We start from the raw sequence: 13,142 nt of genomic DNA on the forward strand, positions 1-13,142 counted from the left end.
AACTTTCTCAATTACCTAAACAACAAAAGCACCTACGCTGGAATAATAGCTACCTAATAAAACCGAAACGGTAAATTTGCCCCCTACCCTGATTTATACTTTCCCAAAAACCCCCATAGAGAACAGCAGAAAAGTGGTTCTAATTTAGTGTTAGAAAATACTGACAGTTGGAAATTTAAATTACTCCAAGTCCTAATTTTTTATGCTTTTGCCCTGAAATTTGGCATGCAGCACCGAACAACAGTTCTACCAGCCCATACCAAATTTCAACTCCGTACCTCCAAAAGCTTTTGAGGCCCCTTAAACACCATGCCCCCTTGGGATTTCTCTATGGGAATACTCAGTTTTATTCGAGAGGACCCCTACGTCGCTTGTCCCCTGTATTTTGGGAACCAAGACTGGCTCTGATTAGCCTGGTGCTAGTTGTGCTTAATACAGGGAACCCCTACGTCATTTGTCCCCAGTGTTTAGCACAACCAGCACTGGGGCTCCAAAGCCCGATGCTGGTTGTGCTGTGGAGGCACGTTATTTATTTATTTTATTACAAATTAATTTTTTAAAACAATACATGGATGGATCTCACTGATAAGTCCATTCATCTGTGTTTTATTGATTTGATTTTCTCAGGTGCATGCCCAGCACCAGTGAGTCCCTCTGTCACCCGCTGATGCTTCTGTGCACACCCGTTGCTGCCACTGCTACCATACCCTACACCCTACCATGAGGGTCTCGTCACAAGCCCGATGGTCGCGATGGTCTTGACCATCGCGACCATCTTTTTGGCTGCTCGCTATAGCTGTGGGTGGTCACCCACAGCTATGCGAGCGGCCAGGAGGCCGCTCTAAAAAAGAGAAGGAGGGCACTGATTCAGAGTGAGCACTCTGAAAGACCGTCCGTCTCTGAATCAGGCCCAGAGTGAGATTGCTGTTACTCACAAAATGGTGGAGCTGCTAATTCACAGAATTGTGTGCTCATTGAGCAGTTATGTGGCACACTGCATGCAATCATCTAATTGAGAATACACATTCAGCTTCTTAATTTCTAAAACTATATTATTCTGTCTATGCATGTACACTATCTTCACCTTTATGCAGCTATAACTTCCCCAATCTCTACAGCTGTGTGGTCTCCTAACTGTGCTAGCTTTTTAATTTTCTCATCCGCACCAATCTGTCTTTCCCCATCCGCACCGCCCTGTCTTCCTGCATCTGTGCCACTCTGTTTCCTTTTATGTGCACCACCACCTTCCCACTAGTCACACCACTTTGTCTTACCCTCATCTGTGCCATTTTTCTTTCCTCCATCTGCACCACTATGCCCCCCTAACCATGGCAATCTGTCTTTACCCTTATCTGCACCAATCTGTATTTCCCAATCTCTACTGATGTATGTTCTCACATTGTGCTAGTCTGTATTCCCTCCTCCATACCAATATGTCTTTACCCATCTGCGCTGCTCTGTCTTCACCATCCATGCGACTGTGTACCCCCATCCACGTTGCTCTGTTCTCCCAAACAGTGCCACTTTCCGCTCCATCTGCACCACTGTTTTCCACCAATCTGCATCACTGTGGCTTCTTCCCATCAGTGCTGCTTAATTTCCCCCCCCCTCCACACTTATATGTCCCCATCCACACTGCTCTATCTCTTCCACATCCACTCCCCTCTTATCCCATCTGTGCAGCTCTATCTTCTGCTCAGACCTCAGTTGCATACACTGTATGTGTGTATTCCAATGAGCACACAATTCTGTGAATTAGCAGCTCCACCATTTTGTGGGTGACAGCAATCTCACTCTGTGAGAGTGCTGAATCTGCAGTTAACCACTGGGTTTGATGGCATACCATATCTGTATTGCACAAGGAACACGTCCATTAAGGCGTCAACCTTAATGATCGTAATTTCATTGCTTTTTTTAGTTTGAGTGGCACAAATTCAGTAATTTTTGTGAATTTTCACATTATGTCTAAAATGTCTAAATGGAACACGTGAACCGTAAGGTTTTTTATCAATGACATATATATATATATATATATATATATATATATTTATATTTAAAATTGCTAGACCTAGATTTTTCAAAGTACAATGAAAAGATGATTTTTGAAATTCTCTAGCCAGCACCAGAGATAATAACACAGCATGCAGTTATAGATGACATTTATAGATAATGAGTAAAAGAACAGATTTGCAGGTAGAAAATAAAAAAAAATGACAAAAAAGAACTTGGATAACTTCACATTGTTTATGTAACAACTTCAGTAGCATTACTTTTGGGTTCCATGTCCTGGGGCCCTGTACTTCACAATTCAGTCAGACCTGCTACAAATTGTAGTAAGTTCTCCAGGGATCAACAACATGCAAAATCTTAGAACAAATACAGCAGCCTTTGCAAGGGTATCTAGAATTCTGATTGGATAGCAAAGCAGCTTGCCTAATAAGACAAACAGGTGTAAAAACATCAAGAGCTGCAGAAGTCCCAAAATGGGAACCTATTGGTTATGCCAATAAAGCTACAATTATTCTATAAGTATATAAATATATGTTTATGATTCCTGGATCGCTTATTGTGGCTGATTCAGAGGTGCAAGTAAGTGTATGTAATGCTGATGTTCATGTAGCTGAGCGATTACTTGCGAGTGTGCATGCATTAAATATTTTGAAAAGCCCTGAGTGTGCGCACAAATACAGTGTTGCATATGGGATTGCTGGTATCAGAATTGGTGAGGGAAAACCATGGGCATTCCTGGGTGGTGACTAGGAAATGGCATAAAGTGAATGAAAACAAATCTGTCTTGTGCGAGTGTTATGGGGAGTGTCGCGGGCATATCAGTGAAAGCCGCTGCACCAGGGCTGGATTAAGGGGGGGGGGGGCAACAGGGGTGGTCGTCCCTGGGCCCCCACACACAGAGGGGCCCCCACTAACAACGTTGCAGCCGGTGGCTTCACCCGCCGCTAGTGTCCCCACCGCTAGTGTAGTGTAGACCGCGCAGTGAGCGCGGCCACACTACACAGTGAAAAACACACAGCCACCGGCGGCAGCTGTGTGTTTGTTACAGCAGCCGATGAGAGTCACACAGACTCTCATTGGCTGCTGCTTCAATGGAGGGAGCTGGCTGGAGCTTACTTATGAGCTCTGTCTTCCAGCTCCCCCCCGGGTGATGATGGGAGTGACGTCATGACGCTGACGTCTCTCCCATACTGCAGGAGAAGAGGAGCTGGAGGGGACAGCAGCGGTCGCGTCAGGAGCAGGGTTTCAGGTAAGTTGTGTTTTTATTTTGTTTGTTTTTTGTGTGTGTAAGGTAGGGGGGGCCGCTTCATGGGGCACTGGGGGCAATGCATAGGACAACTACTGGTGGCACTGAATAGGGGTGGGCTACTGCTGGGGGAGGTGTATAGGGTGGACTACTTCTGGGGGCAATGTATAAGGGGGGACTACTGGGGGCACTATATAAGGGGCACTGCATGGGGGGACAAAACTGGGTCTGGGGGCACTATAAAAGGGGCACTACTGAGGGCACTGTATAGGGGGACCACTACTGGGGAGTTATATAAGTTATATAACACCACAAGTTTGTTGCCCAGGGGCCCCCACAGACCTTTATCCGGCCCTGTGCTGCTCTCTCATATGCAGATCTGCAGCAACAGAGGCTATTTTCAGACAGAAATACTACACCTGCCATAGTTTTGATGCAAGTGGTGATAGTGCATGTGATTGTGGGCTTGGTGGATTGTCCAGAACCACAGGCAGTGTTGCAACCTGCATTGAAGTAAGCGTCTGAGAGCTTTCACATTCTGGTGCACACTAGTACACAAGGGGAAGGTAGAAACTAGCATTTGCATATTATCGTTGTGGCAGCGACTGTGTGCTCCTCTGAATCAGGCTCATTATGTTACATTTTAACAGTTAGGATTTTAAGGTTTAATTGACACATTTTGGATAACCTGTAGATACAGTTTTTGAATAGACCAGTTTAAAAAGGGTAAAGAGGAATTTCATAGCATTTTCAAATGGAATGTTTGCTGGGATGTAGTTAATAGACTGGCAAACGCAATGCCGCAGGTATAAATCCCGACACTACCTGCCCAACACAGGACTTAAGATAGGCATCAAAATGCAGACGCCTATCTTAATCCCGATGTTGGAAGACCGACCCCTGCCATCCCTATCGTCATGTGCCAGGTAAGTATAACACTTAGTCTGGGGATGGGAGGGTTAGGTTTACGGACCCCAGGGGGGATTTAGGGTTAGGCACCCCCCCCAAAGAAGGTTAGGTTTAGGCTAGGAGAAGGGGGGTTAGGGTCAGGCATCATTGGGGGGAGGTTAGGGTTAGGCACCCCCCTGGGAGGGTAAGGTGTGCTGAGGGGGGGTTAGGTTTAGACACCCCTGGGGGGAGGATAGGGTTAGGCACCAGGGGGGAGGGCATGGTTAGGCACCCCTAAGGGAGGGTTAGGGTGGAGAGGGGAGGGTTAGGATACTTACCACCGGGCATTGGGATCTCCTACAGTCAGCCTTCCACTGTTGGGATTTGAACCGGCGGCTGTTGAACCGTCAGTATTTCAATCCCATTCCAATTTGCTACATAGAACTAAAGACTGTGAGAGTACTGTATACATTTACACTAATGGCCTGATATAGAGTTGTCATGTTAGAATATGCTTTTCCACACATTGCATACCCACAGAAAATCATCCATCGCTCTGTGTATGGTATCAAAGCTTTTTTTTATGACAACTGCACTGCAATGGGAATAATGTTACATATCTTCACATTGTGAAAATCCAATATTAATAATGTTTACCTTGATAGCGGCTTTGTTTTGCTCATCTCTAGAAATATTTGGCACAGATGCAAAGCTAATACAGAATTTGTGCATTTAAGTTTAAAACAGAGATGTGTGGTTTGGTTCTCCAGAAATCCGAATCACCTGAATTTCGTAAATCCAGGTAAATCCGAGTCATGGTTCTAATCTCCTGAGGCGATCCGGGTAAATCCAGGTCATGGTTCTGATCTTTTTGCAGTTCGGAATTTGGATTTGAAATCCGAATTTCGGGTTTTGGATTGCATAAATTACATGATTTTAGCTGCTTTTAAAACTTTTTATCTACTTTTTATTTAAAATATCCAGATCCAAAACCAAAATCAAAACACTTGAAGGAGGTTTGAAATACCAAATCCATATCCAAAACCTTGAAAGAGATTCAGATCCAAAATAAAAACCAAAACACGGGAGTCAGCACATTTCCCTAGTTTAAAATACAACAAACGTTAGAGCAAATTAAAATTTACTGTACCAGAGCACTTACCATCTTCCTCATTGCTCTTGTTCTATCTTTCCCATACTGTCTGGTTTCTATGTTGGAGAGATTGCAAGCAAGGAATGTATGAGCAAGAACAGACTAGATAGATAAGTATTGCTGACTCTGGTGATGGAATGCTTTACTTTTGACTTCACATACAGCAGAGAAGCTACCCCAGAAGTTGTTGTTGAAGTGTAATTTCTGGAAAAGTCACCACTGGATATTGCAGGCCCGTCAATGGCCAGTATGAGGTTGGCACGGGGCCTGTTAGCAGCTAATGCCAAGTTTGCCCTGACAATAATTCAACCCTTCTGAACAATATATGATTATGCATATTTTTGATCAAGGTAATTGCTGATGTCACATTGGATAGTGTGTGATGCCAGTGATCAATCATCTAATGAAGTTTAAATATTTTCTGTGATATAGAGAGGAACATTATTAATGATGACATTAATCATGTGGTTTTATTTATGTTGCCTTGAGAATATACCTGAATGTGAGGCCAATAAAATATGTTTTTGTAGAGAAGGGGTATAAAAAAGGTGGATTTGGATTTAGATAAATACAATATATTTCACATATACATTACATACAAATATATTTCTTTTAATGCAGACAATATGCCATAATAAATCTATTTAGTGTGTAATATGGGAATTTTGCATTTTCCACTCACCCATTACCTCATATTCTAACACTGCATAGTCGTTCCTCAATGTGTTACAGTACCTTTACTTTCCAACTGTTACATATGCAAGCCAAGTTGACACAAGCGATCAAGATGCAAATTGTGTATACTTTTAACTTTTTACAAGTTACGAAAAATCAGTTTATATATCAGTTTATATCCATGAAATGAAAAAAAAACATTTTTAAAAAATCAAAACAGATTCAAGACAAACATAAATGTATCATGATGTTTGATATTATCCTTCTTCATTGTACTGTATGTGACTACAGGGAATAAATGCAACATATTGGTGCCTATTTACCATTCCTAACAGGCCCATAATACGCAAGTTTCTGCATGTTTTAAGTAACGAGCCATCCATTAGTAGGAGCCTGATAGGGCCACCTAGTATTGATCACTTCAAAAGAGTCTACCTGCACAAGAGTGAAATAAACAATCATTGTTCAATATGTATCACTGTACCCATACCAATAATTTGGTCGCCAATTTGCTATTTGTGGGTGGTGAACCCTGGAATATATTAACATAAAGCAAGGATAAGATTAGTTCCGTATTCCAATAACAAGCAGTGACTAATAAAATATAACTTTTATTTGGACATTAAAAGCGAATTATAATACCATATATTGATGTATTGTGTAACATATGAGAGTAATTAGTTATCAGTTAAAAAACAGACACCCTAATGGCAGAAAAAACCACCTAGTATACATTAAACTCCTGCGAGTATCAATGCTATCTTCAGATGGCGTTGGTCCTCGAAGCCCCACTCCTACCTTTGAGAAGGACGTCCAGGGTTTCGAAGAGGGTTTCAAAAGGATCCATCCACTCCTGTTCAGATCCCTCTGTAGAATGTTGTGCACACACGTAAATCCAGTTAATTCCATCATACTAACACTGCCGAATCAAACTCTACAGTGCTAACTTTTACTGCTACTAAAGTAGCAGTGTTAAAGATTGCAGGGACTAGAGATTTCCGGATCAGCTGTCCCCACACTAGAGCAATGTTGAATTGCTCTGGTGTTTTAGCATCCACCACTGCTATTCAAACAGCAAAAGTTGGATACTTAATTATCAGTGAGTCACTCAGACCCCGATGATGAATAAACCCCGTAGATTGAGATTTCCACATTAGCGAATAAAAGCATTGCAGCAATAGCTGTTTACAATTATATTCCGGCTTATCCAAATCAGAATTTGGACATGCCTGAGGCATTTCTACTAGGTCAGCTACATGCTTTTTGGACTATATCTCTCTGTGGGACACATCCGTGGCTGCAACTGGGACAGTGTGTTTTTCCCCAGCATCGGTACAGTGGCAGTGGGTGAGGCTTGGCCCTGGGTGCAAGCTGACTGGAGCTCTCTGCCTTCATGCAGTGACAGATGCATTAGGTGTTTGGCTTTGGCCGCGAGCCAATCAGCCAATAGCAGACTGCCACAATGAGCCAATCGTGGCAAGCCATGTCATAGCTTCGCCCACTCGCAGTTTCTTATATTAGATGCAGCAGAGTAGGAAGAGTCAGTCTGGCAGCATAGAAGAGGAGAGAAGACCCCCTGAAGAAGGGAAGAAGAGCGCTGCTGCAGAAGTGCCATCGGCCGTGGAGTAGGCCGGAAAACACAGCAGTCAAGAAAGAAAATAGGCAGCTGGAGGCGGAAAAGGAGAGGCAGTTCCGCTGGCCTTTCTTGGCTCACAGTGTCTTATATTAGATGCCGCAGAGTAGCAAGAGGCAGTCTGGCAGCGTAGAAGGAGGAGAGAAGAACTCCCGAAGACGGGAAGAAAAGTGTTGCTGCAGAAGTGCCGGCGACTGGAAAACACAGCGATCAAGAAAGAAGATAGGTGGCTGGAGGCAGAGAAGAAGAGGCGGCGCCGCTGGCCAGGAAATGCCAGCGCAGAAAAATATGGCTCAAGACCGGAGAGGACTGCGAGAATGAAATGTAAAAGAGTGTCACTGATGAGAATCTCTGTGTTTGTCAGTTTTCTTTCTGTCTATCTTTCTTCAGGGCGTACAGTGGACCTTGCACTCTGGTGCAAGGTTGAGTTTTCACCTGGTGTGTGAGTAAGGTACCTACAGTATAGGTGAAACTCGGGATCTGAGGCCAAAAGTGCCAGGCATGATCTTCACATAAAACCCAAATCCGTTTTGTGTGGTCCTCGGTCCGGGTCTATGCTGAGGAAAGATGGCTCTCACATCATCTCCTTCCGCCTAGGTCATTGTGTAAGATACAGAAGTACACCTGCATGGCAGCAAGCACCGAACCCCTCTTACGTACACACAGCCAAAGTACAGTAAGTGCTGTGATAGTTGCAACTTGCGACAAAAATGGCTCATGAGCAGACACGATCACATTTGTCTGGTGTACTGGTGTAGTGTCGGACTGGGGTATGAAGGGCCCACAGGGGAATGCAATGGCAGGGGCCCGGAGAAGGGCATGACCAGCCTTTGGTTTGTGTGGCCATCAATTGGAGGGGTGTGGTCTTGCCACTTTATTATAAATTCAATGATCTGTTACCTTTTATTAGATTAGCAATAATTCATGCCCACTTTAATTAAAATATCAATAATCGGTGACATCTTTAGGTTAGCAATAATACACATAGGGCCTGATTCAGCACAAGACGGAATTGCAAAGCTACACACAAGCAGCTTTGCAATTCTGTCCTTCCAATTATGGTAATGCAAGAGGAGGCGTCAGGCCACCTGCATGCAATACCTATCTGAGCTGTGTCAAAGGACACAGCATCGGATAATCTGCAATAACATCGGTCGGCTAAGTGATTTATAGGCTCATGCAAGCCGGCCACCAAAGTTACAACAAAGAGGCCAGAAAATCTCTGTCAGCTGATGGAGATCTTGGCCTCTTCCCTCTCCAATCAACTTCAAATGATTTTGCCAAGTATGCTTATGATGGAGCTGATGGGGATTTCCTGGCCTCTTCCTCTCAACATAAGTGGCTGGTTGTGTGACCGTATAGGCCAGTGTTAGACAGATTATCTGATTCAGCATTGGACAATGCAGCTTGGATAAGTAATGCACAGGAAGCGTGATGCCTCCTGCTGCATTGCCATATCTGCTAGGATCACAATTGCAAAGCTACCTGCGTGCAACTTTGCAATTGCGAACCTTGTTGAATCAGGCCCACAGTACTGACTATTCAATTGGCGATTTCAGAAACTGTGTTTTTAATACAATCCTCATACTCTGATAATATGTTGCTGAGTCTGGATGTGCACAAAGCATTTGACACAGTGCTCAGGCCCCATTTATTCTCTATATTGGAACATAGAGTGCTTGACTTTTAGTTTATTAGGTTAACTCCTTTTTTTATAGTTCCCCAACCACTTTGCTATTAATCAACCGATTAAGAGGTAATAAATTGTTTATGGATAGATTGGGACATGCCAGGGTCGTCCACTTTCTCCATTACTTTTTACCTGGTCTAATTTTTAAGGTATCCAAATTGGCTCACATTAAGTAAAAATCTCAGCTTTTGCTGATGTCTTACCACTTAACGTCAGTAATCCTCAGAATTCTTTACCGCTTATTATGGATAAAATTAATACTTATGGCAGCGTCTCTGGACTGGTGGTAAATGTGGATAAGTCAGTAGGAACTTTATTGGGTCCATTTTGCTCCATTCCACATTGGGGAGACTCGATACATAGACAATGGTCCACTTACTTGGGTATTACCCTCACCAGGAATCCTGCTGATCTTTATAGACACAATATAACTCAGGCAGTTCAACACATAACTGAGGAGCTTAGGGGAATGTGATTATTTGATACTTTTGTATCTTGGCCGGGCAAATTTGATCAAGATGATTATATTTCCCAGATTACTTTACCTGTGACAAGCTTTGCCCCTTGTTCTCTCTCAAGGGATTGATCAATGCAGGATTCCACTCTTTTTTCTATAGCATGGGAAAAGACCCCGCATTAGCCTACAAAAATTGTGCCAGACTAAATCAAAAGGGGGTATCAATTTTTCCTATAGAGTACACTACAATCATGCAGCTCAGCTGCATTATATAATTTATTGGCTACATGGAAGAGACTTATATGCTAATACTTCCCTGAAATTTCAATTCTTGGATAATTTAAGTATACCTATATTTCTACACATGCATGAATAGAGCATAACATCTAAGTATCAGGATAATCCTTTTCTTTGGACCAGAAGAAGAGTCTGGCATATTGTACAAAACCAAAATGGGCTTAATAATCATCAATCCCTACACCTCCCCAATTATAGAAATCCAGAATTCTAGGGCAGCATGGCTACCTACCCCTTCAACATTTGTAGGGCAGGGAGAAAAACTCCTTAAATTGCATTTTGAAGACAGTAGACCTCTTCTATATTCGGAGGCAGTAGATAAATGTGAAATGTTTCGGGCTTATACTGTGGCATTTTTACAAGCACAGCATTACATTTCAAATGTGATAAGGAAGCTGGGGGATTCTGATTGGGACAACTGTTTAAATAATTTATTGAGGCATGGGCCTACTTGTAGGAAAGCAATTTTTCACTGGATAATCCCATTGACCATACTGCTTCTCAAACAGGAATGGGACAGTGGCTTGTTCATTTTCCCACTCTTCCAACTCAGGATTTCCTGCAATTTCTCAATATGTCCTGTAGACTTCTATCCTCAAGTATGTATCAGGAATTGTTTAATAATTTGATTCATAGAACTTGTCTCTCTCCCAATAGACAATATCTCATGAGATTGTCTTCATCGTATCATTGTCATAAATGCCACAATACTGTGGAAGACTTGTATCACTCCCTATGGGATTTCCCAATAAATAGAGGATTCTTGTTGAGGGTGAAATGAGATGCAAAGAGAACGCCGATTAATAATGTTCCCTTTGTGCCGGAATGGGCCATATTTGGATTTCCCCCTAAATCCCAACATGTCACTAAGGGAGGTAGAAAACTTTTGCTGGCTATAAACTCTGCACCCAAGAAAACTGTACCTCTGAATTGGGTAATCCCCAGCTCTCCTGTATTTTTTATATATAAAAGAGAAACTTTACCATATATTTTGAATGGACTGCAGAAACTTTACCATATATTTTGTATGGACTGCAGAATGCAACACCCCCTATACACATTGACTAAGCAACACAGCCACTTGTGAGTCTGGAAACAGCCTATAAAGCAGAGTACAGCACAGCATACAGAAGCATGCACCCCCTTTACACATTGACTAAGCAACACAGCCTGACAAAGAAATGGCACCGAGTCCCATTTGCGGTGCCTCTTATGGTATCCAACACCTGCAAGAATACGATGACTCGAGGATGACATTTTGTCTCGAAGTGGAATCTGAGTCAGACAGGAAGACCTGAGCTGCTGCTTGGATTGAGTTAGATTACCAATGTTTGGGCGGGTTCAGATTCCAAGGAATCCGAAACTCTCATCTCTACTAGATATACAACATAAAACAAAAAAAGTAGCTAAATCAATGCTTTTACTCTACCAATATACATACTGTATATTATGACATCATGTTTCATGAAATTTGTGAGAAAGTTCTGTTTTCCACTGGAATTTGAGCTTCCCAGTTCTCATAGATATACATGATAAAGCAGTCCCCTTTTGTAGTATACACAAAAGAATGTTAACAACTTTGAGTGTTATGTTAAAACTCTTTCAGGAATATGCATTGATGTATGTGTTGCTTATGCATCATTATGTATTTTTTAGATGAATATCAATTATACCTCAGTGAAATGGAGACAGAAAACAGAAACCACTTGCCTTTTTTAAAATATAAAATATATTAAAACAGACTATTTCACTCACATTAGTAGAAGTAACAGTATTAACAGTAGCAGTAGTAGTAGTAGTAGTAGTAGTTGTAGTAGCAGTTGCAGTAGTAGTAAAAGTAGTAGTAGCAGTGGTAGCAGGTAGTAGTAGTAGCAGTGGTAGCAGTAGCAGTAGTAGCAGTAGTAGTAGTAGCAGTAGTATTAGCAGTAGTAGCAGTATTAGTAGTAATAGTAGTAGCAGTAGTAGTGGCAGTAGTAGAAGCAGTAGTAGTAGCAGTTGCAGTAGTAGTAACAGTAGCAGTAGTAGTAGCAGTAGTAGTGGCAGTAGTAGTAGCAGTTGCAGTAGTAGTAACAGTAGTAGTGGCAGCAGTAGTAGTAGTATTAGTAGCAGTAGTAGTGGCAGCAGTAGTAGTAGTATTAGTAGCAGTAGTAGCAGTAACAGTAGCAGAAGTAGCAGTAGTAGTAGTAGTAGCAGCAGTAGTAGCAGTAGCAGTTGTAGTGGCAGTAGTAATAGCAGTAGTAGTAGCAGTTGCAGTAGTAGTAATAGTAGTAGTTGTAGTGGTAGTAGTAGTAATAGTAGTAGTAGCAGCAGTAGTAGTGGCAGTAGTAGAAGCAGTAGTAGTAGCAGTTGCAGTAGTAGTAACAGTAGCAGTAGTAGTAGCAGTAGTAGTGGCAGTAGAAGTAGCAGCAGTAGTAAAAGTAGCAGCAGAAGAAGTAGCAGAAGAAGTAGCAGTTGCAGTAGTAGTAACAGCAGCAGTAGTAGTAGCAGTAGTAGCAGTAGTAGTAGGAGCAGTAGTAGCAGTAGCAGTATTAGTAGTAGTAGCAGTAGTAGTAGCAGTAGCAGAAGTAGCAGTATTGCAGTATTATCAGTAGCAGTAGTAGTAGCAGTTGCAGTAGTAGTAACAGTAGTAGTAGTAGTAGTAGTAGTAGTAGTAGCAGCAGTAGTAGCAGTAGCAGTTGCAGTAGTAGTAAAAGTAGTAGTAGCAGTGGTAGCAGTTAGTAGCAGTAGCAGTGGTAGCAGTAGCAGTAGTAGCAGTAGTAGTAGTAGTAGCAGTAGTATTAGCAGTAGTAGCAGTATTAGTAGTAATAGTAGTAGCAGTAGTAGTGGCAGTAGTAGTGGCAGTAGTAGTAGCAGCAGTAGTAAAAGTAGCAGCAGAAGAAGTAGTAATAGTAGCAGCAGTAGTAGTAGCAGTAGTAGCAGTAGTAGTAGCAGCAGAAGCAGAAGTAGTAGCATTGCAGTATTAGCAGTAGCAGTTGTAGTAGCAGTAGTAGCCATAGCAGTAGTAGCAGTAGTAGCAGTAGCAGTAGTAGCAGTAGCAGTAGTAGCAGTAATTGTAGCAGTAGAAGTAGCAGAATTAGCAGTAGCAATAGCAGT

This window comes from Taudactylus pleione, unplaced genomic scaffold, assembly GCF_031769625.1.
Source record: "Taudactylus pleione unplaced genomic scaffold, aTauple2 ptg000172l, whole genome shotgun sequence".
NCBI classification, from domain to species: Eukaryota; Metazoa; Chordata; class Amphibia; order Anura; family Myobatrachidae; genus Taudactylus; species Taudactylus pleione.